The 10,785-nt window shown below is 45.9% G+C and overlaps 1 long non-coding RNA gene across 1 annotated transcript; it reads right to left on the reverse strand.

Moving 5' to 3' along the window:
• Positions 1 to 466: 466 nt before the first annotated feature.
• LOC129044535 (uncharacterized) lies at positions 467 to 10,134 on the reverse strand. Its single transcript, XR_008504695.1, has 3 exons — positions 9,969 to 10,134; positions 8,366 to 8,485; positions 467 to 2,843 (listed from the first exon to the last, which is right to left on the reverse strand). It is a non-coding gene; the product is annotated as an uncharacterized LOC129044535 (long non-coding RNA).
• Positions 10,135 to 10,785: the final 651 nt, after the last annotated feature.

A 10,785-nucleotide genomic window follows, 5' to 3' on the forward strand; every position in this document is an offset into this window, starting at 1 on the left:
TTTTTTTTAACAGAGGTGAGGTCTCACTAGGTTGCCCAGGCTGGTCTCAAACTCCTGAGCTCAAGTGATCTTCCCACTTAATCTTCAAGATTTTTCTGCTCCTTTCTCTCCTTTCCTTCTGATACTTCCATTACATGTATGTTGGTGCACTTAATGGTGTCTCACATTTTCTGAAGTGCTCTTCACTTTTCATTATTCCTTTTTCTGTTCTTCAGCTTGCATAGTCTCTATTGATCTATCTTCAAGTTCACATATTCTTTCTTCTGCCAGTTCAAATCTACTTTCGAGCCCCTTTAGTGAATATTTCATTTCAATTATGGTACTTTTCAAATCCAGAATTTCCATTTGATTATTCTCTCTCTCTGTTGGCATTCTCTATTTGATGCAACATGGTCATCGTCCCTTCTTTTAGCTCTGTGAACATGCTTAGGACAGGTTTTTTGAGGTTTTTTTTTTTTTTTTTTTTGACAGGGTTTCACTTTGTCACCCAGGCTGGAGCACAGTGGTGTGATAGATGCCTAGCCTCAATCTCCTGGGCTCAAACAATCCTCCCACCTCAACCCCCCAAAGTGCTGAGATTACAGGCACACTCAGCCTATGTCTTATCATTCTTAAAGTTAGTTTCTTTCTCTGCTTTTTTTCAGGTGTATGGATCATATTATACTTTCTTGTTTGTTTGCATGCCTTGTAATTTTTTGTGAGAAACTGGACATTTTAGATAATGTATTCTACTGACTCTGGGTATTGGTCTTCCCCTCCTTCAGGACTTGTTACTGTTATTTGCTTATTGATTTTTTTTTAGTGACTAGCTGGTTTATTTTCATGAAGTAAAGTTGACACTTGAACAAAGTAGGAGTTATGGGCATTGACTGCCTATGCAGTAAAAAAATTGTGTATAACTTTTGATGCCCCAGAACTTTACTAATAGCCTACTGTTGACCAGAAGGAATCTTACTGATAACACAGCTAGTCGATTAACATATATTTTTTCTGTTATATGTATTATATACTGTACTCTTTCAGTAAAATAAGTTACAGAAAAGAGCATATTATTAAGAAAATCCTAAGGAAGAGAAAACACATTTACTATTCATTAGGTGGAAATAGATCATCATAAAGATCTTTATCCCCATCATCTGCATGTAAAGTATGCTGCAGAGGAGGGGGAAGAATAGGGGTCAGTCTTGTCTCAAGGTTGGCAGTGGTGGAAAAAAATTCATATATAGGTGGACTCACGCAGTTCAAACCTGTGTTGTCCAAAGGTCAACTGTATATTTTCCCTCCAAGAGCGTTAAGCCTCTCATATTGCTCCCTAAAGAGGTTCAGCTTTGTATATGCCCACAGTCGTGCTGGGATGACAGTGGTTTTGCTAGGGCTCTCTGGCACTTCCCTAACCACATCCAGCTGTTAAGCTGTTAAGCTCCATTAATTGGTGGCCAATTGCCCTATTGTTTTCAACAATATCCTGGGGCATAAAGTGTTCCACAAACTAACCCCATTTAATTGTGGCTCCTTTGAAAGAATAATTTCTGAGGTCAGTGTTTGATATTTGTTCTGACCCCCAGAAGGGTTCCTTCCCAGTGGTTTATTCTGGGTTCTCTCCTGCAAACTGGCTTCTCCCAATTGCCCTTCACCACAACCTCTACTGTGTTTTGAGAGCATCCTTAGGCTTAAATTTCCCCAAGCTCTGTTGAAAATGAAGTCAGTTCCTTTGGGAAGAGATGAAGAACGATCTTTTTTTTCTCTGAACTGCTTCTTCTCCCCTACCTTGCAACACAATATCTGAACCAGAGCTCTGGAGCTGGGGGTGGAAACAATGGTAAGCTTTTCTCTGAGTGACACCCCCTGTCTAGGGGCTGGGTACTTGGTGGAGGAGTTGGGGATAGCCAGTGGTCTTCTTAACTTGAGACTTCTGGCATGGAAACACCACCTCAAGAGCCAGGGCAAAAGTGACCTGCGCCACAGTCTTCTCAGCATGTCACACCCAAGGTAGAGTCTCCTTCCTTGAGTAGGAGGTAGGGGTGGCATTCATCTGCATTCATCTGAGACCGCCTCAGCAACAGGGAGCTGGGGGCAGGATGAAGGACACTGCCATCCTACTCCTCCCTGGAAGGAGACCCTCTGTGCTGGGAGGAGAGGAGACCTGTGTTTCGGCAGTAGCTGTCTGGAGGGAAATTGCCACCGTGCTGAGCTGGAGTGGGGAGGAAAGAAGTGGTCTTTGTTCAAATCCCACAGATTCACCTCTTCTAGCAAATTAGTACATTTTCTTGAATACAGGTTCCTTCCTTTGCTGTTTTTCCTTGGGACTATTTCCAGAAGCCTTAAATGGCTGTTTTTACCAGGTTACCTGGAGGAGTGGGTCAGGCGGCTCCTCATACTGTCATGCTAGAAACTGATCTTATTCTGAGTAGTTTTGAGTAGGTAGCTATTATCAATACCATTTTGTATAAGTAACAAGGACATAGCTTTCTAGCATAGCTTTCTTCATGGTGAAATAGGAGACTAGAAATGAGGTGTTGAAGTCCTAACCCCAGTACCCATGAACAAGGCCTTATTTGGAAACAGAGTCTGCAGATGTCATCAAGCGAAGAAGCTATACTAGCATGCCTAATCCAATCACTGCTGCCCTTATGAGAAGAGGAAAATGTAAACACAGACAGACACATAGTGAGGAGGCCGTGAGATGACTGAGACTGGAATGATGCGACGACAAGCCAAGGAAGCCACGGATTGCTGGAAACCACCAGAAACTGGGAGAGACAAAGAAGAGTTCTCACCAAGAGAACTCTCAGAGAGAGTATGGCACTGCTGACATCTTGATTTCACACTTGTGGCCTCCAGAACTGTAAAATGGTAGATTTTTATTGTTGTAAGCCACCCAGCTTGTGACACTTTGTTATGGCAGCCCTAAAAAACGAATACAGGGGCCATTTGGTAGCATCGTCTGGTGGGTGGCTGGCTTGAAAGGAGTTTCCAGAAAGCCATCTGGAAGGGTCACCCCCATTCTGTTTCCCATTTAACATCGTTCCTTTTCCTTTTTTGTTGCACAATCTGGTTCTATGGGGAGATTACATTTCCATAAACTACTTTATCAGTTACTTCTTGAATTTGGGGAATTCTTGGTTTCTAAAAACTTCTTTTTTAAAATACATTTTAACTGCCATACCCAAAAATGTACAATAACCCCATCTCACTGTTTAACAAGAAAATAATTAGTCCCCAAGTTGGCATATCTTCCAAGTCCTTTATTCGAATTCTCTTTGCTTTGGTGACTGGGTTACTGCCCTATAAAACAGCCCAGCAGTGCTAAGAGCTGCAGGGTGGGGGCCAGCCAGAAGTCTGATTAACCAACACCTTTTTCCCCCATATTTGGCATATTTTTATTCTTGGCAACAGTATATAAAACACACTGTTTGCAACATTTATATTTTTTCTAACACCTAATAATTTACTCTTTTATGGTGTAGAATCTGTTGCTACAGACCTTTTTTCAATTTATTTCTCACATCTCTGTGTCTCTCTACAATATGACTAATCCCAAGACCCAGTGAAATTTAAGGTGCCTGCACCAATGCACATAATGGCGATAAGAAAGTTTCCGATCAAAGGCAGTGATGGAGTGTCTTAAACAACTAACAATAGCTGTTGCAGCTTAAAGACATCTCTGAATGCTACTTGGAAGTGATGATTATATAATGCTGAGCACTCAAAGGTTTGAGGAACCTGTGACTCATTTTGCACTGCTAAGGATGTTGGACTGCAAGAAAAAGTATAAGAAAAGAAAGGGGCAGAGGGGAGAAGAGAGGGGAGGATGCCCCCAAAGATTGACTATTTAGAAGATCATTCGCACTTCTGCTCCATATCTGCTGTACTTCTCTTTTGTTATTTTGTTTTTTGGTTTTTTTGTTTGTTTGTTGTTTTTGGAGACAGGGCTTCACTCCATTGCCCAGGCAAGAGTACCGTGATGCAATCACAGCTGACTGCATCTTCAACTTCCCAGGCTCAAGAGATCCTCCCACCTCAGCCTCCTTAGTAGCTGGGACCACAGGCACATGCCACCCCACCTGGGTAATTTTTTTAAGATTTTTTTGCAGAGACAGGGTCTCGTCATGTTGCCCAGCCTGTTCTCCAACTCCTGGCCTCAAGTGATCCTCCCGCCTCGGCTTCCCAAAGTGCTGGGATTACAGGCGTGAGCCACCGTGCCCACCTTTCCTGTACGTCTTAGGGGAATGGGCAACATGCACACAAGGAAAAATGACATCCAAAGAAAAGGCAAAACCTGACAGTAAAATGAGTGCTCTAGACACCCAAGAGCGACGTCCAAAGAAAAGGCAAAACCTGACAGTGAAATGAGTGCTGTAGATGCCCAAGAGCATGAATGAGTTGGTGTGCAAGGTGTGTGAGACTCTGTGTGTGTGTACTTGACTGTATGTTGTCTGTGTGTGTTTATCACTAGCATTTGAGCATGGCTAGAAGGTGCAGAGTCTTCTCATCCAATTTCCTTCTCAGGATCACCACCCTGGCTTTCCCTACCCCTTCCTTTTCCACCTAGTCTGTGGCATCATAGAGCACCCCTTAGTTAGTAACCTATCAGACTCTCCCTCAGATGCCATTCAGCCACCAATTTTGGTCCTATGACTTACAAATCTAAGAAAACATGTTCTAATATGTCTCCATGGGACTTGCATGGCTTTGATTTGTAAAAATTATCGTTTGTGTTTCCTTGGGCATGCATCCAGAAGCGGGACACCCAGCCAGCAGTAAGAATTCCACTTCCCATTATTCTTCCACTGTGCCATTCTTCTGTTAGAGTCTTGGAGGCCTAAACCCATAATGGGTTAAATTCTCCTCTGATTCCTAAAAGGCTAAGAACAACCTGGAATATTTTGTAGATAACATGGAAGAAAGACCTTGACTATTTTGTAGATAACATGGAAGCTTAGTTTTTGTTTTGTTTTGTTTTTTAATTATCAGGCAATTGTGGACAAGACTGATTAAAGTGAGAAGAAGAAACTGGAGGCAGACAGAAGAATGTGGAGGAGCCTGTGGCTGTAACGGGAGCAGGAAGCAGGAACAGCATGAACGAAGTCAGCCTGTGGAAGCAGAAAGTGAGGGGGATTCTGCACAGAGGCAACTGTCAAGTCTGTGCCTGCTGGACATTGGGAGCCACAGAGAGGCAGAAGCAGGCGACAGCGTGGAGCCGCGAGCCTGGTCAGCGGAAAGTGAATTGAAAAGTGTTCCTAAAGGTGACATAAGCTTGCATTTGAAAAGCACCTCCGAAAGCTTCCCAGCCTCATAGCCAGAATCGCCTTCTGACGCAGTTAGGCACCACAAGAGCTTCCCCACAAGAGCTTAGCGCCCATTTCAGCAGCGTCCATTTCTTAGCCACAAGAGCTAAGCATGCATTTCGAAGCCCTGGAGGATGTAAGCAGCACAATTGGGTGACTCTAAGGTCAGCCCTTTGGGAACCAGGAAAGACACCCACGTATTTGTTTCTTTGGCAGCAGCCCCTCTCCCCAGGCTCTGGGTAAGTGCCATAGCAGAAACTCAGGGCACCCTGACTTCTCAATGTGGAGAAGGTGTCCACCTCTTCTCCCAGACCATGTCTTAAGCAGGCAGACAAGGCCCCCTATTTCACAAAGTGGATTTCACGGCAATGACATAAATAAAGAGCCTGAGGATGGGATTGTGCTACTTGCCAAACTTCAGTCCTGTCTCTTTGCTGCACGTGATAATCTGCCCTTCCTGCTAGACCTGCTTAGGTCAGACTTGGAAGTGAGAAATGAATGGAGAACGCCCCTTTCCCAGCCACCTCGTGCTCCTGCCTTTTTTGCCCACCTTCTGCACTGGATTCCTTTCCCTTCTCCAGATTCAAGAATCAAGAGTTGATTCAGGTCCCAGTGAAAATAACACCGGGAGAAGCAGGCAGTCACTGTGAACTGGCTGAAATAATTGACCAGGAATTTGCATTTGGGCACAGGCTCTCTTTGGGATCTCCAACTTGAACGGTTCTCCACCCCACCCATACCCTGCGCCACTGGACTGGCCTAGAAATTCTTTTCTTAGTCGTGCCACATGTCATCCAAACTGAACAAAGGGGTAAGACATTAGGGAAAATACCCCTTTGTTGCCTCCCAGCACCCCCTTCCTCATCTGACCAAAATGTCACCTTTACCTGCCAATGTTGGTCAGTCAGACCTGAGTGGGAATTTAAGTAAGAAATTCAGAGCCTTCTGATTAAACTAGTAAAGTCTAAACAAGTCACAGACTCAAAAGACAGCTAAGCTCTCCACCGTGCCAGCCGAGTAGGCAACATGGCAGGTGGCCACTCAAATGAATGTGCCTCAGTTATGCCAGACTAGACAATGCCTTGAACACCAGCATCCCAGGGGCATGATAGGCCCTTGGTACATACATAGTTAGCCTTAAAAATGAACTTTCCCTGCCGGGCAATGGTGGCTCACGCCTGTAATCCCAGCACTTTGGGATTTGCGAAGGCAGGAGGATCACTTGAGGCCAGGAGTTGACAAGCCTGGGCAACATAGAGAGACCTTGTCTCTATAAAAAAAATTAAAAATTATAAAATTATAAATTATTTTAAAAAATGATTATGTTTTCCACTGCCAGTTAAATGAAATGCTTAGTCTTACCTGTTTCCTTTCCCTTCTTAAAACGCAAGTGCCTTTAGGAAAATGACTACTTATCTAAATCTTTCTCACTTTAGTGTGAAATAATTTGTTAGATAACTTTCCAATATGATTGCCAGCCAAGGACAGGCCCCAAGAGGACAAGGCAGAGGACAAGGAGATTGACTGCAAGCAGGGAAACAAGCATAGATGACAGTGAGGTCATCCTACAGAACCTGCTGCCTGGGACGCCACCAATGGCACTCTCAGTGGACACTCACACCATCATTGGTCCTTGCTGCCCTCCGCTGGGAGCCTGTCTCCACTGTCACCTCCATGAGTTCTCTATGTCACTTCTTCAGGAGCCCACCATCTGAATGGGAGGACCTGGCAGAACTGGTTTCACTCCCTGTCCCCACTTCCAGAAGACAGGTGGTTAGAAGATTCATCCTCACACAGTGGGAAACAGGGCCAGACCCCCGCAGATCTTGGCATTTCCTCCAAAGAGACAGGCTGCCCAGTGTGGCTGCAAAACACAGCAAATGTCCCCTAGAGTAGGTAAAATTGGAGAAGGTATTAGAGTCGTTGGCCTCAGGCATATTAAATCTTTTTACATGGCTGGGCGAGGTGACTCATGCTTATAATCCCAGCACTTCAGGAGGCCAAGGCAGGAGAATCTCTTAAACCCAGGAGTTTGAGATCAGCCTGGGCAACATACAAAAGATGAAAAAATTAGCTGGGCATGGTGGCACACACCTGTAATACCAGCTCCTTCAGAGGCTGAGATCAGTTGAGCCTGGGAAGTCGAGGCTGCAGTGAGCTGTGATCGCACACTGCACTCACTCCAGCCTGGGTGACAGAGGGAGGCCCTGTCTAAAATAAATAAATAAATCTATCTTTTTACATGTTAGTTCATTTAATTTGCACAGCTCTGGGGAGAGTTCATTACATCCAGCTTTACAGATCTCCAAGACTAAAGAGATGGAGTCATTTGCTCAAGGTCCCACAGTTACAAGGCCATGAACAGAGATTCCAGGGTGTAGCTGGTGGCTCCAAAGCCCATGCTCTTCCCAGCCAGCTTCCCCTGGCATCTGAGGGGTGGTCTGGGCATCAGGTGTCTGTCTATAGAGGAGGGTCTTGGAGACGGTGTCTTAGTGGGTGATGGTTGCCATAACAAACTACCACAGCCTGGGTGGCTGCCACAGAACTTATTTTCTCACATGCCTGGAGTTTTGCCGAGATCAAGGTGTTGGCGGGATTGATTTTTTCTGAGGCATGTCTCCTTGACTGGCAGAGGGCCGTCTTCTCCCTGTGTCTTTGCGTGGTCTTTCCTCTGCACATGTCTGCGTCCTGGTTCCCTTTTCTTACAAGGACATCCATCATATTGGATCAGGACCCACCCTAATGACCTCATTAACATAATTGCCTCTTTAAAGGCCTTATCTCCAAATACAGTCTTATTCTGAAGTACTAAAGGGTTAGGATTTGTTTTTGTTTTTGTTTTTGTTTTTGAGACAGAGTCTCACTCTGTCACCCAGCCTGGAATGCGGTGGCACAATCACAGCTCATTGTAGCCTCCAACTCCTGGGCTCAAGCAATCCTCCTGCCTCAGCCTCCTGAGTAGCTGGCACTACAGGCATCCACCACCATGATCGGCTAATTTCTTTTATTGTGGACATGGGGTCTCACTGTGTTGCCCAGGCTCGTCTTGAACTCCTGGCCTCAAGCAATCCTCTCACCTCTCAAAGTGCAGGGATGACAGATGTGAGCCACCACACCAGGACTTTAACATAGGAATCAGGAGCAGCTGGAGGACAATTCATCCCGAAATGGAAGCAACACCAGTCAGGGAATTATTTCTGACAGGAGATGATAGGGAGAGCAGTGATGAAGCCCAAACAAATAAGCCCTGCGCCCCCACTTCCCAGGTCTGATGAATGATGCCCCACCTGCCTTCACCTTCATCCAGACTACTGCTGGTTTAGTCTTTATTTTCAGCCTCGTTAACCCCAAGGCAAGGGTGTCATTCTTTGATTCTCAATGTAACTTCTCTGCTCCGGGTTAAATTATCCTTCATTCAATGGTGTTTTTGCCTATTTTGCATAGCAAGATTCTGTGTAGTTCTGGCCTCTAAACTGCCAGACCTATGCTGAGACACCCATGCACTGAAGGCCTGCTATCAACTGAATTGCATCCTTCCTAAACTCATATGTTGACACCCTAACCCTCAAAGTGATGGTGTTTGGGAGATAATCAGGTTTAGATTTGAAGCTCGTGGTGGAAGAGAAGCTAGAGAGCTTTCCTTTGCCTTCTTTTCTCCTATGAGGACACAGCCACAAGGCAGCCATTTACCAGTCGCAAAGAGAGCCCTCACCAGAAACTGACCATGCTGGCGCTCTCATCTTTCACTTCCAGCCTCCAGAACTCTGAGAAAATTAATTTCTGTTGTTTAAGCCACCAGTCCAGGATATTTTGTTATGAAGCGACTATGACAGGGAGGGGAGCTGTTCCACCCCTGCTGCCTCAGCCTGCATGGCTGTCCCTGCTCCCACCTCCTCATCTTTCTATCTTCTTGCCTCTTCCCTTCCCCTATCTCTCCTGTGAGTTAGCTCCTTAGGGCTACCATAACAAAAGTACCACAAATGTGGCAGCTTAAAACAAGAGAACTAACATGGTGAAACCCCGTCTCTACTAAAAATACAAAAAAAAAAAAAAAATAGCCAGTTGTGGTGGCAGGCGCCTGTAGTCCCAGCTACTCGGGAGGCTGAAGCAGGAGAATGGTGAACCCGGGAGGTGGAGCTTGTGGTGAGCCGAGATCGCGCCACTGCACTCCAGCCTGGGCAACAGAGCGAGACTCCATCTAAAAAAAAACAAAAAGCCACCACCAACAACAACAAAAAACAAACAAGAGAAACTTCCTTTCTCACAAGTTTTGGGGACCAAAAGTCCAAAATCAATGTGTTGGCAGGGCCACGATCTCTCTGAAGGTTCTCGGGGGGATCCCTCCCTTGCCTCTTCCAACTTGTGGTGCTTCCTGGCATTTCTTAGCTGTGGCAGCATCACTCCCATCTCTGCGTCCAAGTTCACATGGCTTTCTTCCCTGTGTCTCTCTGTGTCTCAAATCTTCTCCTTTCTCTTGCAAAAATACCTACTAGTCATTGGACTTAGGGCCCACCCTAAATCCAGGATGATCTCATCTTGAGACCTTTAACTAGATCATATCTGCAAAAATCTCATTTCCAAATAAGGTCACATTTGCAAGTACCGGGGTAAGGACTTGGAGCTATCTTTTCGGGGACACTTTTCTACCCTTCACACCCACATACCCTTTCCCCACCACACCTCATCTTCCTGCCTCCACATCCTGGAGCTCACCCTGCTGTCCTGTCCTTCACCTCCAGGCTTTGACCCAGGGCTGGACGGGAGCTGGAGCAGGAGGCCCAGGCATTGCATCTGGTCTCCACAACAAGACGCTCAGTACCTATGAGTCCAACTTTCAGTCTCCAAGTGTGAGCATACAGAGCAATCTCACAAAGAACCTTCTCACTGGGAAGGAAATGGCTTACACATTAACATGAGTGCACTTAGACAAAGAATAGCTGGCAACGTTGCAATGCTGGAGACAAGTCCCAGCAGCCAGTTGTGCCTTGTTAGAGACTCATTGATTTTGGGTGGCCTGGATTCCATTGTCACCAATGATATGATCATATGGGCCATGTTCCAAATGCCTCTGGCTGTGTTCAGAGGATGAGAAGGGGGAGAGTTAAACAAACCCCCATGCAGAATCTGAAGGCTTTATTCATCCACCCTGGCACTGGTTTGCCCACTGAATAAAACATTCTGTACCCAGGGGCAAGCCCAGGCCCCAGCTGGTACCGTTCCCAATGTCCCACAGGCCTCCAGGCTGCCCTTCAGCGCAGACTCCTCCAGAACACTGTGCTCAGGGGCTGCCAAGTTTCCAGCTCCAAGATGCAAACTCTGCCCCAATTGCCAAGGGAGTGGCTGTCTTTGCAGGGCATTGTCTGTGAGTCCTTGATCCCTGTCTTCACTAATGGCAATCCCAGGAAACTGCCTGTGAATAAAAGCCTTCTCAGCCCTGGGGAAGAAACAGGCGCAGCTGGCTCAAATTGTCCAGCTGAAGACAGAGCTCAGCCTGGAA

Source organism: Pongo pygmaeus, chromosome 13 (genome assembly GCF_028885625.2).
Source record: "Pongo pygmaeus isolate AG05252 chromosome 13, NHGRI_mPonPyg2-v2.0_pri, whole genome shotgun sequence".
Lineage (NCBI taxonomy): Eukaryota > Metazoa > Chordata > Mammalia > Primates > Hominidae > Pongo > Pongo pygmaeus.